General features: G+C 42.8%; 1 long non-coding RNA gene across 1 annotated transcript in view; it reads right to left on the bottom strand.

Moving 5' to 3' along the window:
- Positions 1-1,166: 1,166 nt before the first annotated feature.
- The window catches only part of LOC135554646 (uncharacterized), a 110,956-nt gene continuing 85,716 nt past the window's right edge, over positions 1,167-26,406 (bottom strand). The window contains exon 3 of the long non-coding RNA XR_010457709.1: positions 1,167-1,356. This is a non-coding gene — a long non-coding RNA (uncharacterized LOC135554646). The remainder of the gene's footprint in view (positions 1,357-26,406) is intronic.

The raw sequence follows: 26,406 nt of genomic DNA, 5'->3' as shown, positions 1-26,406 counted from the left end.
TGTGTGTGTGTAGGGACGATGGGGAGGGCCTGTGTTTGGCTCACACATTGGCCCTCCTCATTAAAACAAACAGGACAAACAATGCTGTTCATACATTACACACACAGTTATTTTGAGACAGTTTTCAAAGCCATTTGTCATACAGCATTTGCAGAGAGATGCTGGGAAGATCAAAGTCAGTGTGTGTGTTGTGTCAGTTTGAGACATTTGCTAATGAGACAGCTAAAATTGACTCCTCCTTATTTACAAAGTGTAAGGTGTGTTTGTGTTTGGGAGAGCGAAAGAGAGAACGAGACAGACAGAGAGAGAGAGAGAAACAGAGAGAGAGAGAGGAGAGAGAGATTTTACATTCAACACAATTCGACATACCAATTAGGATCTGGCTAAAAATACTTGAATCAGTTATAGAACCCATTGCCCGTTATGGTTGTGAGGTCTGGGGTCCACTCCCCAACCAAGAATTCACAAAATGGGACAAATAGCAAATTGAGACTCTGCATGCAGAATTCTGCAAAACTATCCTAAGTGTCCGAAGTAAAGCACCAAATAATGCATGCAGAGCAGAATTAGGCCGATTTCCGCTAATTATCAAAATTCAGAAAAGAGCAGCAAGATTTGTGACCTGTTGCCACAAGAAAAGGTCAACCAGTGAAGAACAAACACCATTGTAAATACAAGCCATATTTATGTTTATTTATTTTCCCTTTTGTACTTTCACTACTTGCACATTGTTACAACACTGTATATAGACATAATATGACATTTGAAATGTCTTTATTCTTTTGGAACTTCTGTATGTGTAATGTTTACTGTTCATTTTTGTTGTTTATTTCACTTTTGTTTATTACCTACTTCACTTGCTCTGGCAATGTTAACATATGTTTCCCATGCCAATAATGCCCTTGAATTGAATTGAGAGACAGAGACAGAGAGAGAGAGAGAGAGAGAGAGGAGAGAGAGGGAGAGAGAGAGAGAGAGAGAGAAGGAGAGAAAGAGAGAGAGCAGCGAGAGAGAAAGAGCAGAGAGAGCAGAGAGAGAGAGAGAGAGAGAGCAGCGAGAGAGCAGCGAGAGAGAAAGAGCAGAGAGAGCAGAGAGAGAGAGAGAGAAAGAGAGAGTGAAAGAGAGAGAGAGAGAGAGAGAGAAAGAGTGAGAGGGAGAGAGAGAGAGAGAGAGAGAGAGAGAGAGAGAGAGAGAGAGAGAGAGAGAGAGCAGAGAGAGAGAGAGAGAGAGAGAGAGAGAGAGAGAGAGAGAGAGAGAGAGTGCAGGGACTCACATCTGTGTCGGGGCCTTTGTCGGCTCCAGGGCAAGAGAAGGTGACAAACTCATGGCACCTTTTGTGGACCACAAAACAGCACACTGTAGGAGAGGGCAGAAGAGACATGGACAGTTAGATGGTAATCAGGAATATTTCCCTATCTTTCTCCCTTACACATGACATGTAAACACACAACATACACACACACCATGACCAATCTAACTCTCCCCAGCCACCCTCACCCTCACCCTCCTCCCCTCTAGGAGAGCATCCAAACTGAACACAATGGGTCATCCAGTCATCCTCTATACACCAGCTCCAGGCTGCAGCCAGCAGTCATTCAAAAAGTGTCATCCAGGGGGATCACGTGACCCTTGAACGAGATGGCTGTGTGAACTAAGAGCTCCGCACAAGTAGATTCCAATTCCTAATCTTACCTCCACTTCAAGTTTAAACTCCTTTAGCTTTAGTAAAAAAGTAATGGCGGCTACAAAAGGCGACACTACAGGTGACATTTTTACCCGGACTCGAGCATTAGCGGCGGAAAAAGCCTCCAAGAAGAAGCGAGCTTCAGAAAAAGCTAGCGCCATTAGCCAGGAGCAAGAGGACCCGCTCCCCCCCGAGGCACAACGAATGCCAACCTCACACTCTGTCGAAAGACATCCTTTCTGAGTTGAGATCCCAACATACAAAACTCAACAATAAATTAGATGCCATTAACTCTCAGCTCAATCCTAGAAAATGCTTTGCCTGACATCAACAACAAGATAAACGTGGGGCGCCTGGACGAGGCAGAGGGGCGAATCCTATCCATGCAAAACTTATTGACAGATGCCATGGAAACAATAGCATATGCTAAAAATAAAATAGAGCATCTGGAAGAGAAAACAGAGGACCTGGAAAACAGGGGGCAAATGAATAATTGTGTTCTATTAAATCTGGGCCGAAAAAGAAGAGGGAAACATGCCACTGATCGGCTACCTGCAAGACAAACTTCCCGAGTGGCTCCACATGTCCACCGACAGGCCTAAAGAACTCGAGAGAGCTCACCGGGCAATGAGGCTCCCTCCAGCAGCCAGACAACCATCGCGCCCAATCACCATACGTTTCCTGAGATTCACCGACAAGGAACGAGTCCTACAGGCGGCGAAAATCAACACCATCACAGTGGGAAACGCCAAACTCACTTTACACCAGGACCTGTCAGCTGGAATACGCCGAAAGCGCCGAGAGTTTGACGAAGTGAAGAAATACTCCATTGACCGAGGCATCTTCAGGGGATTCAAGTACCCAAACGAGCTCAGTATTCTTCACCAAGGTGCCCTGCAACACTTCAAAACTCCCAAAGAGGCAAAATGTTTTTGAAAGATAATCCTGGTCAATGAGAAACGGACCAATATTACTAAAGGAGGTAAGACAACATATAGCCGATATCCAAAGACCCACCCGCCCTGTTAAATGTTATTATAGCCTTCTAATCTCTATTTATGTTCCTTTAGCTGAAGGGATAGGCTCTATAGCCTAACCTCGGCCTACTAACATTTCAGACTACTTTCATTTGCCCTTTTTTGTTGTTTTTTTGTTGTTGCTATTATTACTTGTGGTTCCCTATGTCCCTTGCGGGCGGAGAGGAGAGGATGGGGCATTTCTTTGGTGGTGAGAGACTGAGCGGGGGATAATAGATCCATCGGGATGTGTTAAGTTGTCTGGGAACTCGGCTGGGGTGTTCAGAGATTGTTATTTTATGTACATCATTTATTTTCCTTTTAAGTGATAGCAGCTGTAACTATTATCCACTTTTACCCAGAGATGACTTGCACTAAAGTTCGATTACTGTTCGATGACGATGACTAGCACCTTAAATCTATTGACATGGAACTGCCATGGTCTAGGTCATGCAGTAAAACGGAAAAAGATACTATGTGTTCTAAAAAAGGAAAAAGCAGACATCGCGCTATTACAAGAGACACACCTCTGTGCTGCTGAACATGCCAAACTCCGCAGAGCTTGGGTGGGACAGGTGTATTTCTCATCTTTCAAATCAAACAGTAGAGGTACAGCCATACGTATCCATAAGAATGTTCCATTCATAATTGCCAAAATCATATCTGATCTGGAGTGGAGATTTATTTTGATAAATGGGTCACTGTATGGTCAATCAATTACTATCTATATATACACCCCTAACACAGATACTCCTGCTTTCATGTCAAAAATGATAACCCTGTTCAATGAACATTGTGTTTCCTTTGGCGTGGTGACCAGAGATTTTAATTGTACCCTTAACCCAACCCTAGACAAATCATCTCAAGTCCCCACCACAAATCCTAGATCTGCAAAGATGTTGAACTCTCTTACTAAAGAGATGGGACTGATAGATATCTGTAGAGAGACTAATAGCTCATCTATGGACTATACATACTACTCTAATGTCCATAACACCTAGTCCCATATAGATTACATTTTTATCCCCAAGTTTCATAAATTCAGCCACGTGTACAATCGGACCCATAGCACTTTCAGATCACGCCTTTGTCCACCTCCGCTTTGACCTCTGCAAAAACATCCCGAGGTCAAAGAGCTGGAAATTCAACACCTCCATGTTATCAAATGAAGTGTTCCATACATTGGTAACTACATGGATAGACAACTACACACAAGACAACAAAGAGTCTCCTGTTTCTCCGGCCACAATGTGGGACGCTGCTAAAGCCACACTAAGAGGTCATCTAATTGCATATGCTTCCTCTAAGAAAAAAGCAATGGAAGCACACTGGCTAGATCTTGAGAGGGAGCTGGAATGCTGTGAAAGAATACATAAAACAATGCCCAGACAGCACCTCCTGGAGTCAACTTAAAGCAGTCAAAGCCAAACTGAATTTGGACTACACTCGGGAGATTAAAAAAAAGTTTTCTTTACTAAACAGAAATACCATGAGTATAGCAATAGGCCTAGTAGATTACTTGCTTACAGATGTAAAAAAAAGAGCAGTCAGAGCGTACAATCATGGCTATCCGAACAGCAGAGGACGAGGTCACATATGACCCAAAAAATATCAATTTAACTTTTGCAAACAATATGCCTCTGAGAGAAAACACACGGAGGCAGAACTCCACTCTTTCCTAGAGGGAATCTCACTACCTAAACTATCAGAGACCGACCAAGAAGATCTCAACTCCCCCTTCACTCCTGAGGAGATCCTGGAGGCAATTACCTCCATGCCACCTAATAAGTTCCCAGGCCCAGATGGATTCCCCAGAGAGTTCTACAAAGCTTTTTGGCCCCAGCTCAGCCCTATCTTCATGCCAATGCTAGAGGATTTTTGCAAAAACTGAGTTCTCCCAGACTCAATGCACACAGCTCGCATTACAGTGTTGCTCAAAAATGACAAGCACCCTGTATCCTGCTCGTCCTTCCGGCCCATAAGCTTGTTGGATTTCGACTACAAAATAATTACCAAATTGCTCGCCAAAAGACTAAACACTCTTCTTCCCAAAATAATAAAAGCGGACCAAACTGGATTTATTAGAGACAGATACTTTTCTGATAACATTCGCTGTCTTTTGATATTATTGATCAATTAAATGCACAGAAGACCCCTGTCCTGCTGGCTTCACTGGATGCTTAGAAGGCGTTTGACAGGATGGAGTGGAGCTTTCTGTTTTCAGTCAATATGGTCCCACATTTTATTAAATGGATCAAATCACTATACTCTCATCCAAATGCCATGGTAACTACTAATGGACTGAACTCTGACAGATTCCCTCTGGAACGTGGCACAAGACAAGGGTGCTCTCTGTCCCCCCTGCTCTACTTGTTGGGGGCGGAGCCTCTGGCAGAGTTGATAAGGAGCAATCCAAGTATTATGGGTGTCTCTGCAGGCAGCCTGCAGCACAAGATTTCACTTTATGCTGATGATGTCTTGCTCTACATATCAAACCCTGAGAAATCCCTCCCATTTTAGACACAATTGCTCAGTATGGCAAGTTTTCAGGTCATAAGATCAATTTGAACAAATCCATTGTCTGCCCTCTCAATATTACGCTCACCAGCTCTATGAATACACTATGTCCTTTCCAATGGAAGACACAGGAGTTTCAATACCTTGGGATCTTCATAACACCAGATCTGAATAGCCTTTTCAAGGAAAATTATCTCCCACTCCTGGATCGAATCAAGAATGATCTCCAAACCTGGATCTCCCTCCCAATTAGCTTAGTAGGAAGAATTCATGTCATCCGTATGAACATCCTCCCTAGACTGAACTATTTATTTCAGATGCTCCCATGCTATATCCCAGTTTCCTTTTTAAAAACATCTAACCAAAGCATCACCAAATCTATGTGGGGCAATAAAAAACCTCTCCACTCTATCAAAACCTGAATTGAAAGGTGGTCTTGCCCTTCCCTCCCTTCAATTGTACCACTGGTCTGCCCAAATCCGCAACATGCTAACATGGATCACAAACAGACAAGAGTCGACATGGATTCAGATAGAAGCCCAATCCTGTGGTCCATTGCCCCTGAGCTCAATTATATTCATTAATAACTTTAGTGAAGTGGGAAACATAGCCAAAACCTTTGTGATTTACAGCACCCTACAAGCGTGGAGGGACTGTAAGAAATACCTGGGCATTTCTTCACAAATATGTTATCACTCACCTATAGTAGGCAACCCAGTCTTGCCAAAAGCCCTGAGGGATGCCAACTTTAATCTTTGGCATACTCTAGGAATCAGGACCTTTTCAGACCTATTTCATCAGAAAACCACTACACTGAAATACTTTCAAGAGCTCTGTAGTAAATCCAATGTGCCAAGATCCAATGTGCCAAGATTACTTCCAAGAGGAGGTTTACAACTCAGTTGAATGAAGTTGAAACCCTTCTTGTCACAGCACAATTCTTTAAAGGCAAAATATCTTATATCTATAGACTTTCTGAGAAAGGAGGCTCCTCCTTTACTCCTTTGAAAATAATCTGGGAAAAGGACCTTGGTCTGACTATCAGTGATGAGTTATGGGCGTCATGGGCGGAGGTTTGCGACAGGGTATACTGCTCCTCTACTAATGTAAAAATTAAAGAATCTAATTTTATTACAATCCTTTGAGACTCCATAGAATGAAAACAGACATGTCTCCTAACTGTAAAAGATGTACCTCTGAAAGTGGAACCTATATGCATGTATTTTGGAGCTGTAGAGAGATTGCCAGATTCTGGCAAGCTATACATACTGCTGCACAGAAAATACTAGATGTACAGTTTGATATGACCCCGTGTATCTATCTTCTTAATGCCCAGCAGGACTTTGTTCTTGATCCTGACAGAGAAAAGTTGCTTATGACTATTACATACTTTGCTAAGAAATGTATTTTTCTATTGTGGGCCTCTAATACCTCTCCTACATTTAAGATGTGGATTGACCAGATTGTTGACTTTCTCCCTCTTGAAAAGCTCACTTATGACCTCCACAAGAGACAGCCCAAGTTTGATCGACTCTGGTCTCCACTACTCAACTATATTTCAAATTGGACAGAGTGAATGGGGAGATTAGGAAAATGAGCAGATACATTGTGTAAAGTGCTGTAAAATCTAAAAACAAATTATTTGCTCGTCGTCTCAGCGAAGGCTAGAAATAGCTAATAAGAACCTTGTTAGTGCTGCTGCAAGCTTTATATATATATATATGTTTATTTTTTAATTGTTCTTTGTGTGTATGTGTATGTACATGTATGTAGGATAGTGATGTGCGTGTGTATGTATGTATGTATGTATGTATGTATGTATGTATGTATGTATGTATGTATGTATGTATGTATGTATGTATGTATGTATGTATGTATGTATGTATGTATGTATGTATATATACACAGTGGGGCAAAAAGTATTTAGTCAGCCACCAATTGTGCAAGTTTTTATACTGATAACAAGTTCAAACAGGTGCCATTAATACAGGTAACAAGTGGAGGACAGAGGAGCCAGGTCTGTGAGAGCCAGAATTTTTGCTTGTTTGTAGGTGACCAAATACTTATTTTCCACCATAATTTGCAAATAAATTTATAAAAAATCCTACAATGTGATTTTCTGGATTTTTTTTCTCATTTTGTCTGTCATAGTTGAAGTGTACCTATGATGGAAATTACAGGCCTCTCTCATCTTTTTAAGTGGGGAACTTGCACAATTGGTGGCTGACTAAATACTTTTTTGCCACACTGTATATACAGTGACTTGCGAAAGTATTCGGCCCCCTTGAACTTTGCGACCTTTTGCCACATTTCAGGCTTCAAACATAAAGATGTAAAACTGTATTTTTTTGTGAAGAATCAACAACATGTGTGACACAATCATGAAGTGGAACGACATTTATTGGATATTTCAAACTTTTTTAACAAATCAAAAACTGAAAAATTGGGCATGCAAAATTATTCAGCCCCTTTACTTTCAGTGCAGCAAACTCTCTCCAGAAGTTCAGTGAGGATCTCAGAGCGCAACTGGTCCTTGTTTTGGAACACACACCAAAGTATTCAACAAGTGGATCAATACAAGGGTTGAAAAATTTGTCGCCATCCGGGAAAATTTGAGCTTTTTGAGCCTGACAACGAGCCATCCTCAACAGGATTGGAAAGTAACAGTGAAGATGAGGCCTCAGAGTCTGATGTTCAAGAGGTGAACATTGAGGAGGTCCAGAAAGAAGACATGGAAGCCTGAGAGGAAGACAACCAAAGTTTTAGTTTCTAAACTATCATTTTACACATGTATGTTGAAAACGTTTTTGGGAGATCCGATGGATCATTGGGGATCATTCAATAATTAATTTATTTTGTTGTGAAATCATCCCATGTGAAGAGACAAGAGCCATCTCATTTAATTAAGTCAACTCAATTTGTAACTAAATTGTTTTTTAATTTATATTGGAAGGATTTAATCATTTGAAATTATGTCTAATTATGATAAGGTAAAAGGTTTATGTTTCTGATGAATATGGTAAATATATCCAATGCAAAAAACATCTACATTTAGATGTATTAATTTGCATATATTTACGTTAATTCCTATATATTCCCGTTAATTCCCAAATATTCCTGTTAATTCCCACAGAAAGTTCCCTCCTGTGACTATTCCCCAAAATGTGCAACCCTAGTTGTAACCACTGCATTAAATATATCTCTATGGTTATAACAGTTTGAATCATTCCTGTAGAACAGAATGCCATCGGGGGTATGCCAAATAAAGATGTGATTAAAATTTGTAAAAAAAAAAAAAGTTTTACTTTTCTTTTTAAACTAATTCTTCACATTTTCAAACAGTTCATTTATATTTTTTCCAACAGGAATATACATCTGGGTGAGTTTTTCTCTCTCGACTGAGTAGTCTCGTTTCACTGCCAAAAATCTGGTGTTCAGCAAAATAACACAATGTCAAATACAGGTAGCCTAGTCAAATAATTAACATCCAATCACATTATCCATTACTCTCTTGCGGGAATTCCACTAACAGTCCTTATGTAACCAAATGTAGCTGCTGCTCATTCCGTTTGCTTGAAAATGGTTAAATGGTTTTAAAAAAGTAAGGCCCCATAGGCCCCATAGAGACACATACCAGCTCTACTGGTAGTACTGCTACTACCAGCAGTACTACACCTGCACCTGTCGACTACACAAGTTGTTTTGCTTCCACAAGCACATCCAATGCCAGCATCAGTAATTCTACATTTGTTTTGACATTGCAGGACATGTTTTGAAACAATTGTTTTGGATACTACAGTGAAAATGGTTAACGTTGTTAAAGCAAGGCCTCTGAACTCTCGTGTATTTTCTGCACTATGCAATGATATGGGCAGCGACCATGTAACGCTTTTACAACATACAGAAGTGCGCTGGTTATCAAGGGGCAAAGTATTGACACATTTTTTTATTTTTTTTAATTGAGAGACGAGCTTAAAGTTTTCTTTACTGACCATAATTTTCACTTGTCTGACCGCATGATGACGAGTTTCTCACACAACTAGCCTATCTGGGTGATGCTTTTTCTTGCCTGAATGATCTGAATCTAGGATCACAGGGATTCTCCGCAACTACATTCAATGTGCGGGACAAAATTGAGGCTATGATTAAGAAGTTGGAACTCTTCTCTATCTGCATTAACATGGACAACACACATCTTTCCACCATTGTATGATTCTTTGTGTGCAAATGAATTCAAGCTTACAGACAATGTCAAATGTGATATAGTGAAGCACCTGAGGGAATTGGGTGCACAATTACACAGATACGTTCCCGAAACGGATGACACAAACAACTGGATTCGTTATCCCTTTCATGCCCTGCCTCCAGTCCACTTACCGATATCTGAACAAGAGAGCCTCATCGAAATTGCAACAAGCAATTCTGTGAAAATATAATTTAATCAGAAGCCACTGCCAGAGTATCCTGCCTTGGCGAATCGCGCTGTTAAGACACTGATGCCCTTTGCAACCACGCAACTACAGTATGTGAGAGTGGATTCTCGGCCCTCACTAGCATGAAAACTAAATACAGGCACAGACTGTGTGTGGTAAATGATTTAAGACTGAGACTCCAATATAACCCAACATTGCAGAGTTATATGCATCCTTTCAATCACACCCTTCTCATTAACCTGTGCTGAGTTATTCACCATTTTCGATGAACAAATAAAGTTTTATATGTAAGATGGCTAAATAAAGAGCAAAATGATTGATTATTATTCTATTATTATTTGTGACCTGGTCCTATAAGAGCTCTTTGTCACTTATCACGAACCGAGTGGGAAGTGACAAAAACTCACAATCATTCTTATGTTTAATAAATGTATCATATAGTGTGTGTGTGTGGCAGGCTTACAATGATGGCAAAGCACAACATTTGAGAGTGCGCTGACCCTTGCTAGAGGAGGTATGCAGCTGGAGGATGAATGTTTGAAGAGGTACGGGACTATAACAAGTTTGGGAGCCACTGCTGTAGAAGAAACTTGTGAGAAAGGAGAATACATGGTATAGTAGGCTGGTAGATAGTATAGATGTTTGATGTTGATGCCAGGTTGTATTGGACCCAAGTAATGAACCACCACTCTCCAAGGCTCTCACTTCCACTTTTTTACCACCAAGACAGTGTGTGTGTGTGTGTGTGTGTATGTGTGTACACAGGTGCTTTTGTGTGCATACGTTTCTTTGGGAGTCATGGTAATGATCAGCAGACCTCTCTGAAAGAAAGGGGAGGATAAGCAAGACAATTACCAAGCAAATCAATAATTCATGTTTTGGGAATGACTGTGCACAGCAGTCACTGTGGAGTGTGCATGCCATCAGTTAATCTCTGGCAGTTAGCACTGTGTATCTATCTGTAGGCTGTTGTGTAATTGGACAACTGGGTGCTTTTAAAAGCTGCTGAGTCCTGGTATACAGTATACAGTGGAACAGAGGTAACTACCTTCAGTCAATTCCCTCTGGAATTTGAGAGCTCTCCAACATTGAGAGACTGATAGTCAATCATCATCATTATCATCATTACCACCACAACCATCACCACCATCACCACAACAACCATCACTATGATCACCACCATCACAACCATCATCATCACCACCACAACCATCACTATCATCATCATCATCATCATCATCATCATCACCACCATCACCACAACAACCATCCCCATCATCACCACCACCACAACCATCACTATCATCATCATCATCATCATCATCATCATCCCCACCACCATCATCATCACCACCACAACCATCACTATCATCATCCCCACCACCACAACCATCATCATCATCATAACCACCACCCCAACCATCATCATCATCACAACCACCACCACCCCAACCATCATCATCATCACAACCACCACAGCCATCATCATCACCACCATGGCCATCATCATCATCATCATCCCCACCACAACCATCAACATCATCATCATCCCCACCACAACCATCATCATCATCATCATATCCATCATCATCATCATCATCACCACCACAGCCATCATCATCATCATCCCCACCACCACTACAACCACCACAACCATCATCATCATCATAACCACCCCAACCATCATCATCACACACAGCCATCATTATCATCATCCATCATCCACAACCATCATCATCATCACCACCACCATCACTATCAATCATCATCACCACCACAGCCATCATCATGGTTTCTCACCACCCCAACAATCAACATCATCATCACCACCACAGCCATCCTCATCATCATCATCATCACCACCACAACCATCATCATCATCACCAAAACCAGAGATAAACCATCATCCTCATCATGGACCAACACCACAATCATCATGGATCATAACAAACACACATCGTCATCATAACTGAATCTCTACTGTGATGGGGAGTATGCAAACAGAGATACTGTTCCATGGGGAGCATAACAAACACCCTTACTGTGATGGGGAGCAAAAGAAAGAATTCATCCCACTACTGTGATGGGGACATAAAAACACACCCCACTACTGTGATGGGGAGCATAACAAACTACTGTGTGGGAAGCACAAACACCCCCACTTGTGATGGGGAGCATAACAAACACACCCCACTACTGTGATGGGGAGCATAACAAACACCCCACTACTGTGATGGGAAGCATAACAAAGATATCCCCACTACTGTAATGGGGAGCATAACAAACACACCCCACTACTGTGATGGGAAGCATAACAAACACACCCCACTACTGTGATGGGGAGCATAACAAACACACCCCACTACTGTGATGGGGAGCATAACAAACACACCCCGCTACTGTGATGGGGAGCATAACAAACACACATAACAAACACACCCCACTACTGTGATGGGGAGCATAACAAACACACCCCACTACTGTGATGGGGAGCATAACAAACACACCCCACTACTGTGATGGGAAGCATAACAAACACACCCCACTACTGTGATGGGAAGCATAACAAACACACCCCACTACTGTGATGGGGAGCATAACAAAGACACCCCCACTACTGTAATGGGAAGCATAACAAAGACACCCCCACTACTGTAATGGGGAGCATAACAAAGACACCCCCACTACTGTAATGGGAAGCATAACAAAGACACCCCCACTACTGTAATGGGGAGCATAACAAACACACCCCACTACTGTGATGGGGAGCATAACAAAGACACCCCCACTACTGTAATGGGAAGCATAACAAAGACACCCCCACTACTGTAATGGGGAGCATAACAAACACACCCCACTACTGTGATGGGAAGCATAACAAAGACACCCACTACTGTGATGGGAAGCATAACAAAGACACCCACTACTGTAATGGGAAGCATAACAAAGACACCCCACTACTGTGATGGGAAGCATAACAAACACACCCCACTACTGTGATGGGAAGCATAACAAACACACCCCACTACTGTGATGGGAAGCATAACAAACACACCCCACTACTGTGATGGGGAGCATAACAAACACCCTGCTACAGTGATGGGGAGCATAACAAACACACCCCGCTACTGTGATGGGGAGCATAACAAACACACCCCCACTACTGTGATGGGGAGCATAACAAACACACCCCACTACTGTGATGGGGAGCATAACAAACACACCCCCACTACTGTGATGGGGAGCATAACAAACACACCCCGCTACTGTGATGGGAAGCATAACAAACACACCCCGCTACTGTAATGGGGAGCATAACAAACACCCTGCTACTGTGATGGGAAGCATAACAAAGACACCCACTACTGTGATGGGAAGCATAACAAAGACACCCACTACTGTGATGGGAAGCATAACAAAGACACCCACTACTGTGATGGGAAGCATAACAAACACACCCCCACTACTGTGATGGGAAGCATAACAAAGACACCCACTACTGTGATGGGAAGCATAACAAAGACACCCACTACTGTGATGGGAAGCATAACAAACACACCCCCACTACTGTGATGGGAAGCATAACAAACACACCCCCACTACTGTGATGGGAAGCATAACAAACACACCCCACTACTGTGATGAGGAGCATAACAAAGACACCCCCACTACTGTGATGAGGAGCATAACAAAGACACCCCCACTACTGTGATGGGAAGCATAACAAAGACACCCACTACTGTGATGGGAAGCATAACAAACACCCTGCTACTGTGATGGGAAGCATAACAAAGACACCCCTACTGTGATGGGAAGCATAACAAAGACACCCACTACTGTGATGGGAAGCATAACAAAGGGATGGGAAGCATAACAAACACCCTGCTACTGTGATGGGAAGCATAACAAAGACACCCCCACTACTGTGATGGGAGCATAACAAAGACACCCCCACCACTACTGTGATGGGAGCATAACAAACACACCCCACTACTGTGATGGGGAGCATAACAAAGACACCCCACTACTGTGATGGGGAGCATAACAAAGACATCCCCACCACTACTGTGATGGGGAGCATAACAAAGACATCCCCACCACTACTGTGATGGGGAGCATAACAAACACACCCCACTACTGTAATGGGGAACATAACACACTTGCACACGTGCATGCAGGCAAGCACACACACAAACACACACACACATATGCACACACTGGTAACTGTAAAAAGTATATGCTTTACACCAGGTTACCCATTATGGATGGTAACTATATAATCAATGTAGCTTTACTCCTGTCAGGGGAATTTAGCAAAACAAGGTTGCTATACTCATGTCAGGAGAATTTAGCAAAACAAGGTTGCTATACTCCTGTCAGGAGAATTTAGCCAGGAGAATTTAGCCTATTTGCAACTCACTCACCTCCTTATTGCCTTTCCATGTGCTTTGTCATTTGTTGCACTTGCATTATGTAACGTCTATGAATCACATGATTATGAAGGCATAGGTGTATGAAAATGCAGTCTTTGTGATGTAATAGTCTATTAATGTTAAGTATTAAGTAATGCTTTATGTTTTGTGTGGACCCCAGGAAGAGTAGCTGCTGCTTAAGAAGTAGCTCATGGGGATCCTAATAAAATACTCATTCACATGCAAACACATATACCAGCGTTTCAGGAAACTGTGGCGCTGGACATTTGACTGGCAACATATTCATTTACCAGACATTTGAGAAATGTACCGGAATCATATGCATTGGGTGCTCAGAATGACAGAAATCACATTGAGAATATGGTAATTGATATTAACAGAACATGCAAGTCAAGGATGCAACAATGTGCACTTTTTAACATAGAATAACTGTTCACATTTACTTTTCCTCAGCCAACGAGATGAGTAACGAACAGCAAAATCACTCGCCTATGTCAATCTACTATAGTAGAAAAGTTTAGGCTGCCTATTCTATTGGTCAGTGTGTTGAGAAACACATAGCCTATTCCAAACAGACTCTGGGACAGTTGTGGGATCATATATCCCAAATTCATACAACCATTAGGCCTCGGCTACATAAAAAAAACATTGAAAAACGACCTCCCTCTAGAGGTCAGACTTTCCAACCTGAAGATCACTGACGTCATGATTTCCAGGAGTTCCCAGTTGTCTTGAAAGCACCACAAGATGCTGCAGAAGCAGCTCATGTGCTGTTACAGATTTTCCACTCAATGGCTCTGTATATGTATGCCATAGCTATGTGATAAATAAGATAAAAAAATAAGATAAAGAATATATGCCAATTTAATTCCACTAAATTATGCAAAATTGACCTATAGACCGATAAACATGACCAGTCAAATGTATTTATATTGAATGTAATTTCCATCAATAAACAGGCAATTTTTTTTCTGAAAACCCTGACACACACACACACACACACACACACACACACACACACACACACACACACACACACACACACACACACACACACACACACACACACACACACACACACACACACACACACACACACACACACACACAATCTATAAGGTTTTGTAATCCATTATCCCATTCCTCCCACAAAATACCTTTCCACAGCTTGTGCTGACTCCAGGTATTGTTCTACTAATTAACTGCCAATTTGACAGTTATTCAGAGTGTGGCTTTCTTCTTCTGTGTGAATGCAGATCATATGTTCTCTTGCGTGATATTTGCAGGGTAAATATCAGAGGATATGGTTGTAGCCTAGCTACCATGGAGATGAGAGAAATCTCTGGAACACTCTGTGGGGTAACCCTGGAGATAGAGCACTTGGGCTTTGATCTAAGCGTAGAGTCAACAGCTACAGCTTCCAAGGCTAATAAAGGTCTTTTGTAATCAATGTTCCCATAATATTTGTGTCCCAAAGTGCTCCATTAACATTGCGTGAAACATTGTACAACAGGTGGATAACAAAGAGGAGGTACAGACACAGCAGTGTTAATACATTCTGGTCCACATGACCCACATGGTGTGCATGATGTTATATCAGCCAAGCTCTCTTAGCTCAAGGTGAAACAGATGTGTTAGAACTGATCTTCCAAGATGGCGTAGCAGTGGGATGTCTGTTTTCGATTGTCGATTGTCTTGTCCCGTCCCTTGTATATATTGTTTTTTCTTCGTATATTTGTAATATTTTTCATCTCATTTTCAATCTATGGACTGAGCATACTCTCCTGCAACGCTCCTCACCCAATGTGTTATGGATCTGCTATTTTTTACACTTTAGAACCGGAACCCCCTTCAGAAGCTAGCCAGCTAACTAGCTACTAGCTAGTAGTCAGTTAACCAGTGCTAGCGGTCATCACCGTTAACTCGGACATCTGCCAGCCTCAGCACGGTCAACTCCAGCCAGCCTGCACAGTGCGATATCAACCCAGAGCATGCCGGACTGCTTTTCTGTACCACATCTCCAGATTCCTACCGCAAGCTCTGAACCTTTACTCCGGATCATCGCAGCTAGCTAGATGCTATCCGAATGGTTACTCCTGTCTAACGTCTCTGTTCCGAAGCAAGCACCAGTTAGCCTCCTGCCTAGCCGAAGAGATCCATCAAGCACTTCCTGGGCTTCAATTTTTTGCCAATTGGCCTGGACCCTTTGCTGCCGACACAGAACCCAGCCGATCCATCACGACTGGTCTGCCAACGTAATCGTCTGAGGGGGTTTCAACAGGCTCTGCCGTTGCGACATCTCCCTGAGACCCATCTGCTAGCCTGCTGCTAGCCCCGGCCTCCTAGCCCCGGCCTGCTAGCTGTCTGAATCGCCGTGCCTCCAGCTCGCCTAGCTACTCACTGGACCCTATGATCACTTGGCTACACATGCCTCTCCCTAATGTCAATATGCCTTGTCTATTGCTGTTTTGGCTCAATATGCCTTTACTAGCCCTTATGTTCCACCCCCCACATATGAGGCATAAATGGTGCCTCTAGAGACAAAACCTCTCTCATCATCACTCAATGCCTAGGCTTACCTCCACCGTACTCACATCCTAACATAACCTTGTCTGTACATTATGCCTTGAATCTATTCTTCCACGCCCAGAAACCTGCTCCTTTTACTGTCTGTTCTGAACGCACTAGACAACCAGTTCTTTAGCCTTTAGCCATACCCTTATGCTACTCCTCCTCTGTTCCTCTTCTGATGTAGAGGTTAACCCAGGCCCTGCAGCCCCCAGCACCACTCCAATTCCTCAGGCACTCTCATTTGTTGACTTCTGTAACCGTAAAAGCATTGGTTTCATGAATGTAAAAATTAGAAGCCTCCTCCCTAAATTTGTTTAATCCACTGCTCTAGCACAATCCGCCAACCCAGATGTCCTAGTCGTGTCTGAATACTGTCTTAGGAAGGCCACCAAAAATCCTGAAATGTCCATCCCTAACTATAACATTTTCCGACAGGATAGAACTGCAAAGGGGCGGAGTTGCAATCTACAGCAGAGATAGCCTGCAGAGTTCTGTCATACTATCCAGGTCTGTGCCCGAACAATTCAAGCTTCTACTTTAAATATCCACCTTTCCAGAAACAAGTCTCTCGCCGCTTGTTATAGACCCCCCACAGCCCCCAGCTGTGCCCTGGACACCATATGTGAATTGATCGCTCCCTTCTTTCTTCAGAGTTCGTACTGTTAAGTGACTTAAACTGGGACATGCTTAACATCCCGGCTGTCCTACAATCTAAATTAGATGCCCTCAATCACACACAAATTATCAAGGAACCTACCAGGTACAACCCTAAATCTGTAACCATGGGAACCCTCTTAGATATAATTCTGCCCAACCTGCCCTCTAAATACACCTCTGCTATCTTCAACCAGGATCTCAGCAATCACTGCCTCAACGTCTGCGTGCGTAATGGGTCAGCGGTCAAATGACCACCCCCCATCACTGTCAAACGCTCCTTAAAACACTTCAGTGAGCACGCCATTCCAATCGACCTGGCCCGGGTATCCTGGAAGGATATTGACCTCATCCTGTCAGTAGAGGATGCTTAGTTGCTCTTCAAAAGTGCTTTCCTCTCCATCTTAAATAAGCATGCCCCATTCAAAAAAATGTGGAACTAAAAACAGATATAGCCCTTGGTTCACCCCAGATTTGACTGCCCTTGACCAGCACAAAAACATCCTGTGGAGTTCTGCATTAGCCTTGAATAGCCCCCGCGATATGTAACTTTTCAGGGAAGTCAGGAATCAATATACTCAGTCAGTTAGGAAAGCTAAGGCTAGCTTTTTCAAACAGAATTTTGCTTCCTGTAGTACTAATTCCAAAATGTTTTGGGACACTGTAAAGTCCATGGAGAATACGAGCATCTCCTCCCAGCTGCACACTGCACTGAGGATAGGAAACATTGTCACCACTGATAAATCCATGATAATCGATCATTTCAATGAGCATTTTTCCATACATCTCAGCACCCCCAGCAGCAACTTGTCTAAATGCCCCCTTCACCCAAATCCAGACAGCTGATGTTCTGAAAGAACTGCAAAATATGTATCCCTACAAATCAGCTGGGCTAGACAATCTGGACTCTCTTTTTCTAAAATTATCCACCGAAATTGTTGCAACCCCTATTACTAGCCTATTCAACCTCTCTTTCTTATCGTTTGAGAGCCCCAAAGATTGGTCATCCCCCTCTCCTAAGGGGGACACACTCTAGACCCAAACTGTTATAGACCTATATCCATCCTGCTCTGCCTTTCTAAAATCTCAGAAAGCCAAGTTAATAAACAGATCACCAACCATTTCAAATCCCACCGTACCTTCTCCACCATGCAATCTGGTTTCCCAGCTGGTCATGGGTGCACCTCAGCCACGCTCAAGTTCCTAAATTATATCAAAACCTCCATCGATAAAAAACAATACTGTGCAGCCGTCTGGCCAAGGCTTTCGACTCTGTCAATCACCGCATTCTTATCAGCAGACTCAATAGCCTTGGTTTCTGAAATGACTGCCTCACCTGGTTTACCAACTACTTCTCAGATAGAGTTCAGTGTGTCAAATTGGAGGGCCTGTTGTCCAGACCTCTGGCCGTCTCTGGGGTGCCACAGGGTTCAATTCTCGGGCCGACTCTTTTCTCTGTATATTTCAATGATGTTGCTCTTGCTGCTGGTTATTCTCTGATCCACCTCAACGCAGATGACATCATTCTGTATACATCTGGCCCTTCTTTGGACACTGTGCTTACAAACTTCCAAACAAGCTTCAACGCCATACAACACTCCTTCCGTAGCCTCCAACTGTTTTTAAATGCTAGTAAAACTAAGTGGATGCTCTTCAACCGATTGCTGCCCGCACCCTCCCGCCCGACTAGCATCACTACTCTGGACGGTTCTGACCTAGAATATGTTGACTACAAATACCTAGGCTCCGGGATTCTTCCGATGGCATTGAGGAGTACACCACATCAGTCACTGGCTTTATCAATAAGTGCATCGAAGACGTCGTCCCCACAGTGACTGTATGTACATACCCCAACCAAACGCCATGGATTACAGGCAACATTCACACTGAGCTAAAGAGTATAGCTGCCGCTTTCAAGGTGCGGGAGTCTAACCCGGAAGAAATCTTGCTTTCAAGAAAATCAAGAAATCCTGCTATGCCCTGCGACTAACCATCAAACAGGCAAAGCGTCAATACAGGGCTAAGATTGAATCATACTACACCGGCTCCGAAGCTCGTCTTATGTGGCAGGGCTTGCCAGACTACAGACTACAAAGGGAAGCACAGCTGCAAGCTGCCCAGTGACACAAGCCTACCAGACGAGCTAAATCACTTCTATACTCGCGTCGATGCAAGCAACACTGAGGCATGCATGAGAGCATCAGCTGTTCCGGACGACTGTGTGATCACGCTCTCCGTAGCCGACGTGAGTAAGACCTTTAAATAGGTCAACATACACAAGGCTGTGGGACCAGATGGATTTCCAGGATGTGTGCTCCGGGCATGTGCTGACCAACTGGCAGGTGTCTTCACTGACATTTTCAACATGTCCCTGATTGAGTCTGTAATACCAACATGTTTCAAGTCCCTGTGCCCAAGAACACAAATGCAACATGCCTAAATGACTACAGACCCGTAGCACTCACGTCCGTAGCCATGAAGTGCTTTAAAAGGTTGGGCATGGCTCACATCAACACCATTATCCCAGAAACCCTAGACCAACTCCAATTTGCATACCGCCCAAACAGATCCACAGATGATGCAATCTATATTGCACTCCACACTTCCCTTTCCCACCTGGACAAAAGGAAGACTTATGTAAGAATGCTATTCTTTGACTACAGCTCAGCGTTCAATACCATAGTGCCCTCAAAGCTCATCATTAAGCTAAGGATCCTGGAACTAAACACCTCCCTCTGCAACTGGATCCTGGACTTCCTGACGGGCCGCCCCGAGGTGCTGAAGGTAGGTAGCAACACATCTGCCACGCTGATCCTCAACACTGGAACTCCCCAGGGGTGCGTGCTCAGGCCCCTCCTGTACTCCCTGTTTGCCCACGACTGGCATGACTCCAACACCATCATTAAGTTTTCGGTTTCCTATTTCGCAAACAAAGCCTCCTTCACTCATGCTGCCAAACATACCACCGTAAAACTGACTATCCTTCCGATCCTTGACTTCAGCAATGTCATTTACAAAAATGTTTTTTTTAACCTCTATTTAACTAGGCAAGTCAGTTAAGAACAAATTCTTATTTTCAATGACGGCCTAGGAACAGTGGGTTAACTGCCTGTTCAGGGGCAGAACGACAAATTTGTACCTTGTCAGCTCAGGGATATGAACTTGCAACCTTTTGGTTACCAGTCCAATGCTCTAACCACTAAGCTACCCTGTCTCCCCCCAAAAAATAGCCCCCAACACTCTACTCAGCAAACTGGATGTAGTCTATCGCAGTGCCATACGTTTTGTCACCAAAGCCCACTGGCTCCAGGTCATCTATAAGTCTTTGTTAGGTAAAGCCCCACCTTATCTCAGCTCACTGGTTACTGTAGCAACACCCACCCGTAGCACGTGTTCCATCAGGTATATTTCACTGGTCATCCCCAAAGCTAACACTTCCTTTGGCTGCATTTCCTTCCAGTTCTCTGCTGCCAATGACTGGAACAAATTGCAAAAATCTCTGAAGCTGGAGTCTTATATCTTCTGCTCTAACTTTAAGCATCAGCTGTCAGAGCAGCTTACCGATCACTGTACCTGTACACAGCCAATCTGTAAATAGCCCACCCGACTACCTCATCCCAACATTATTGCTTACCCTTTCGCACCCCAGTATCTCTACTTGCACATCATCATCTGCACATCTGTCACTCCAGTATTAATGCTAAATTGTAATTATTTTCACCTTTAGGGCCTATTTATAGCTTACCTCCCTACTCTTCTACATTTGCACACACTGTACATAGATTTTTCTATTTTTATTTTATTTTGTGTTATTGATTGTACGTTTGTTTATGTGTAACTTTTTTGTTGCACTGCTTTGCTTTATCTTGGCCAGGTCGCAGTTGTAAATTAGAACTTGTTCTCAACTGGCCTACCTGGTTAAATAAAGGTGAAATAAAATTAAAATAAATTAAAAACCAGAGTGCACCAAAAGACAAAACAACCCCTGGGAACACTGCTTTACACTGATTGCAGTTCTGTTGTAACTGAGTGCACTTAGCTCTGAGCAGTAGCTCTAAACTGATCTAAGTTCAGAGTTTAGTAAGGATGTTGAACTGTGAGCAGTAGAATTCTGCTGAAGCGAAGGATAAACCTCAGTCAGAGCAGCGTTGGCGTGTGTTAAACCTCTGGGATCAGCCTGTCAGATCTACACTGCCTGACTGAAGACAGGGAGATGAGACGCACACACACACACACACACACAGTTTAGTTTAGAGAGCATGTATCTCCAGTACCAGTCAAAAGTTTGGACACACATACTCATTCAAGGGTTTTTCTTTATTTCGACTATTTTCTACCTCCCCCTCCAACTCCGATGACTCAGACAATGTCAGTCTCACAGGGCTTAGACTCACCAACACACGGTTACAGGTGGAAATGAACAATGTTCAAATCAATGGGAAAACTGCATAAATGCATAGATGATAAACAAGTCAAGTACTTTCCTTGGAGTTAGTCCACTTTGATGGAGTCCTATCAGATGAGATTGTTGATAATAATACTGTATTACAGCAGCAGGGGGTATGATTCATTACTATGGCCTTTGTTTCCTCATGCTAATTGCATAAGCACATAGATAAGGGGCTTCAGTTTACAGCTTACAAAACCCTTGCGTTGTGTGTGTGTGTGCACGCGTGTCTCTCTCTCTCTCTCTTACTCTCTGTGTGCATGTGTGTGTGCGCATGTGCCTCTCTGTGTGCGTGTGTGCGTCCCTGTGTGCGTGTGCGTGTCTCTGTGCAGTATGTGTGTGTGCATGCATTGTCTTTGAATGTGTGTTTATGTAAAAGTGTGTCACACACGTACACATGGATTCTGTATTGTAGATATGTGATAGTAGAATAGTGACCTGAGGGAACACACTTAATGTGTTGTGTAAAGTGTTATGAAATGTAATGTCATGTAATATTTAAATTGTATATAACTGCCTTGATGTTGCTGGACCAGAAAGAGTAGCTGCTGCCTTGACAGGAACTAATGAGGATCCTAAATAAACCCCAGGAAGAGTAGATGCTGCCCTGGCAGGAACTAATGGAGATCCTTAATAAACCCCAGGAAGAGTAGCTGCTGCCTTGGCAAGGACTAATGGAGATCCTTAATAAACCACAGATATAGAGTAGCTGCTGCCTTGGCAGGAAATAAACCACAGGAAGAGTAGCTGCTGCCTTGGCAGGAAATAAACCACAGGAAGAATAGCTGCTGCCTTGACAGGAAATAAACCACAGGAAGAGTAGCTGCTGCCTTGGCAGGAAATAAACCACAGGAAGAGTAGCTGCTGCCTTGGCAGGAAATAAACCACAGGAAGAGTAGCTGCTGCCTTGGCAGGAAATAAACCACAGGAAGAGTAGCTGCTGCCTTGGCAGGAACTAATGGGGATCCTTAATAAATATAAATACAAATACACTGTCTAGGGCAATATTATTCCCACCTCTCTTTGCTCCATCCTATGATTCCATCTGAAGTGTGGATTATCTGCGCTAATCTGGAGAGATTAGAAATCTGTGGCACATGTTTAATGAGATTACAGAATGATATCACCCTTAGTGTCTCACAGGGGCAGATAAGAGGACACCCGCAGTGCTGGACTGGCTCCTCCATGCCTCCAGACAACTCTCATCCATCCTGATCCACACACACACACACACACACACACACACACACACACACACACACACACACACACACACACACACACACACACACACACACACACACACACACACACACACACACACACACACACACACACACACACACGCAGGCAGGCAGGCAGGCAGGCAGGCAGGCAGGCAGACAGACACAAGCAGCAGAACTCTAATAGCCCTTTGATCTAAGCTGCTGACTAGGAAGGAAACCAATACAGGGAGAGGGGGATAAATGTCAGGGTGTCTGTCTATTCTGGAAAGGCAGAACTAATACACAGGGACTGTTGAGAAAATTGTAAACACTTTTTAGCTTAAATGAATGGATTATGCTGTCAGTGTGGTGAATAGACCTGAACTGATGCAACAGGTGTGGCTATTCCTGGTCAATAGGCTATTGACAGTTTGTTGAGCATCTATTGGTGGTAATTACACATACAACAATATACCTCCCTGAATTTAGAACACACTCTCTCCATCTTATGTGTCACACAGACTAATGGAGATGCTGAGAGCCCGATGGAGAACTCAGCATTTTAACACTAGAACCGCCAAGACGGTCAATCTGACCGTTTTAAATTTTGTTGAAACTTCACTTCAATAAAACCTTGAACCCACATGTCCCTGACTTTTCCTAAATATGTATATTTACACTCTAGCAGTACTTTAAAATAAATAAAAAACACAAACTTGAGCATTTATTCCTCAAAGCGCCATGAGGATCAAAATGTCCATATGCATATTTAACAGTAGCCACCAGTCTAATAAATCCATTTACTATACACAATCATAAAGAAATCCATTAATATTTAATTTAAGAAGGTCATAAAAAACAAGACACTAAGGCAATTTACTTCAAAAGAAAATAATATCATGTATCAGTTATATTTATCTGTGTGTAGGAGCCGAGGCTACAGTATATCGTTTGGCTGAGCCATGCCCATGAAGTCAACTTGTTCATTTAGCAGACATCACACGCTTATATTCCCCTGCCATACCACAGTCAACCACATATATTTTACAGTAAGAATATAATGGAATATAACAGAAAATACAGTGCCTTGCGAAAGTATTCGGCCCCCTTGAACTTTGCGACCTTTTGTCACATTTCAGGCTTCAAACATAAAGATATAAAACTGTATTTTTTTGTGAAGAATCAACAACAAGTGGGACACAATCATGAAGTGGAACGACATTTATTGGATATTTCAAACTTTTTTAACAAATCAAAAACTGAAAAATTGGGCGTGCAAAATTATTCAGCCCCCTTAAGTTAATACTTTGTAGCGCCACCTTTTGCTGCGATTACAGCTGTAAGTCGCTTGGGGTATGTCTCTATCAGTTTTGCACATCGAGAGACTGAAATTTTTCCCATTCCTCCTTGCAAAACAGCTCGAGCTCAGTGAGGTTGGATGGAGAGAATTTGTGAACAGCAGTTTTCAGTTCTTTCCACAGATTCTCGATTGGATTCAGGTCTGAACTTTGACTTGGCCATTCTAACACCTGGATATGTTTATTTTTGAACCATTCCATTGTAGATTTTGCTTTATGTTTTGGATCATTGTCTTGTTGGAAGACAAATCTCCGTCCCAGTCTCAGGTCTTTTGCAGACTCCATCAGGTTTTCTTCCAGAATGGTCCTGTATTTGGCTCCATCCATCTTCCCATCAATTTTCAACCATCTTCCCTGTCCCTGCTGAAGAAAAGCAGGCCCAAACCATGATGCTGCCACCACCATGTTTGACAGTGGGGACAGTGGGGATGGTGTGTTTGTTGCTTTTCGCCAAACATAACGTTTTGCATTGTTGCCAAAAAGTTCAATTTTGGTTTCATCTGACCAGAGCACCTTCTTCCACATGTTTGGTGTGTCTCCCAGGTGGCTTGTGGCAAACTTTAAACAACACTTTTTATGGATATCTTTAAGAAATGGCTTTCTTCTTGCCACTTCCATAAAGGCCAGATTTGTGCAATATACGACTGATCGTTGTCCTATGGACAGAGTCTCCCACCTCAGCTGTAGATCTCTGCAGTTCATCCAGAGTGATCATGGGCCTCTTGGCTGCATCTCTGATCAGTCTTCTCCTTGTATGAGCTGAAAGTTTAGAGGGACGGCCAGGTCTTGGTAGATTTGCAGTGGTCTGATACTCCTTCCATTTCAATATTATCGCTTGCACAGTGCTCCTTGGGATGTTTAAAGCTTGGGAAATCTTTTTGTATCCAAATCCGGCTTTAAACTTCTTCACAAGAGTATCTCGGACCTGCCTGGTGTGTTCCTTGTTCTTCATGATGCTCTCTGCGCTTTTAACGGACCTCTGAGACTATCACAGTGCAGGTGCATTTATACGGAGACTTGATTACACACAGGTGGATTGTATTTATCATCATTAGTCATTTAGGTCAACATTGGAACATTCAGAGATCCTCACTGAACTTCTGGAGAGAGTTTGCTGCACTGAAAGTAAAGGGGCTGAATAATTTTGCACGCCCAATTTTCAGTTTTTGATTTGTGTAAAAAAGTTTGAAATATCCAATAAATGTCGTTCCACTTCATGATTGTGTCCCACTTGTTGTTGATTCTTCACAAAAAAATACAGTTTTATATCTTTATGTTTGAAGCCTGAAATGTGGCAAGAGGTCGCAAAGTTCAAGGGGGCCGAATACTTTCGCAAGGCACTGTATATTTGTCCCAAATGGCTATTGCTGATTGCCACCAGTACTCACATGAGGAACACATGGGAAGAGTTGTATTTTCTACTATTGCTGATTGCCGCCAGTACTCACATGAGGAACACGTGGGAAGAGTTGTATTTTCTACTATTGCTGATTGCCGCCAGTACTCACATGAGGAACACGTGGGAAGACTTGTATTTTCTACCATTTGTTGTTTGTTTGCATAACTAGGTAAACTAGAAACCTTTGCGATACCCTAACAGAAAGAGTAGATTCAATAAAAACATCAGGTCTGCACGGACCTCTGTAGGATTATATGAAAAAATGCTGGTCATCAGCCCCTTCATTTTCAATTGATAATATTGTCTCCCATCAGACTATTGTACATTTAATCTTGTCTTTAGGCCACATCTATTAGTATATGCTGGAAATGAGTTTCCATATATTTTAAGTGTAGTTTGGATACGTCATTTAGCTGTGCAGGCAACTATTTTCTTATGTCAGAAAATACAATAATGTCTATTTTAAAACCTATTTACAGTCTACAGTGCCTTGCGAAAGTATTCGGCCCCCTTGAACTTTGCAACCTTTTGCCACATTTCAGGTTTCAAACATAAAGATATAAAACTGTATGTACTCCTTGTTCTTCATGATGCTCTCTGCGCTTTTAACGGACCTCTGAGACTATCACAGTGCAGGTGCATTTATACGGAGACTTGATTACACACAGGTGGATTGTATTTATCATTAT

This window comes from Oncorhynchus masou, chromosome 14 (assembly GCF_036934945.1).
Source record: "Oncorhynchus masou masou isolate Uvic2021 chromosome 14, UVic_Omas_1.1, whole genome shotgun sequence".
In the NCBI taxonomy this organism is placed as follows: Eukaryota; Metazoa; Chordata; class Actinopteri; order Salmoniformes; family Salmonidae; genus Oncorhynchus; species Oncorhynchus masou.
Note: the sequence above shows the minus strand (reverse complement) of the source record. Positions and strands in the feature narration are given on the sequence as shown.